This window comes from Octodon degus, unplaced genomic scaffold, assembly GCF_000260255.1.
Source record: "Octodon degus isolate 3935 unplaced genomic scaffold, OctDeg1.0 scaffold00050, whole genome shotgun sequence".
In the NCBI taxonomy this organism is placed as follows: domain Eukaryota; kingdom Metazoa; phylum Chordata; class Mammalia; order Rodentia; family Octodontidae; genus Octodon; species Octodon degus.
The window spans coordinates 2,551,130-2,552,434 of NW_004524626.1; the positions used below are offsets into that span (position 1 = coordinate 2,551,130).

Sequence of the window (1,305 nt, forward strand, 5' to 3'; positions counted from 1 at the left end):
GTTTGTAAGGCATAGTTCACCACACTGGAGAGCCATTGCCTTCAGTGTCACCCTTGCTTGCTTCAGACGGTATCTGATGTTGATTGATATTGCATAACTGAAAAACACAATGAATGTTTGAATGTTAAAATTTAATTACAATCAAAGGTACATGGCCATGAATCCCCCTCAGTACCCTTATGCCCTTGTCTTTGTCCCTCCCTGAAGTAGTTCTGAAAGTCGTCGTTTGGGAATATCTTTAGTCACACTGTTGTGGTTGCCTTGATGTCCTGAGTTGATTCAGAATGTTCACCTTTCATATCTGATGGTGCCAAATCCACTGAGCAAGGTGGATAAGAACATGCCATAAAGTTTTTAGCAGCCTGCCTTTCCTGCTAATGGCACTTGACAGCAGCATTCACCATATATATATATATTTTTTAATCACATCTCATAAGCAGACATCCAAAACTGCTTCAGTTCTCTAAGAATGATGGGATCAAAGTGTTTGAAATAAGGAAGAATATTTGCAGAGAGATTAATGGCAATGTGCCTTTTACTGTAATAAATGTTTAAAATGTGAATGTTTGCTATATATCCTGACTACCCTTAAACCGTCCCCACTGAAAGCTAGCCCAGCCCTGTTTTTCCACCTGTACTCAACCACAGTTTACTCATTATATGTCTGTTTCTAATGCTCAATCCTGAAGATCAGCTTTCAGTGAGAAAGACATCTGATGAAGCACTGTTGACTCATTCGCTCTAAGGCCTAGTGCCTTTTAACAGAGAAGAATTATTAGTCAATCATTTCCCAATATGATTGTGTGATGATAGATTTTTCAGACCTCAATTTGGAAGAGGAGGAATTCTTGGAACAGATGCCTACAGAAAACTTTTTTCCCCATAATTTTGTTGATAAACAAATAGTAATGAGACAGTTTCAAATCAAATTGGTAGGACAGTTTCGATAATTAACACATTGCATACATTCCTCCCAGGGGTTAATTGCTGTACAAGATGCAGACATGATATCCTATCTACAAATACTATTAGAATAAATCCCTCTATTCATTAAGAGAATGTAACTATATATCTATCCTGACTACTTTGAATACACAGATACAAAATGGAAATTCATCTGTATCCCTTTTGTGGTTAAGTTCCATTATTTGAAAATTATGAGTGTGTAAACTCAGCAAAATATTCTAAAAGAGTCCAGTAGTCCATAATAGTATTGGGTCTTCCTCTTCACTGGCAATGTCAGAAATTGTTGACCTGAGTCCCCTACAGCTCAACATAACAGCATGGCTTTACTTCTTATATTTC

General features: G+C 37.2%; 1 protein-coding gene across 1 annotated transcript in view; it reads left to right on the forward strand.

Annotated features, from left to right (window-relative positions):
* The window catches only part of LOC101589795 (serum paraoxonase/lactonase 3), a 35,010-nt gene that overhangs the window by 8,168 nt on the left and 25,537 nt on the right, over window positions 1-1,305 (forward strand). The window lies entirely within an intron of this gene.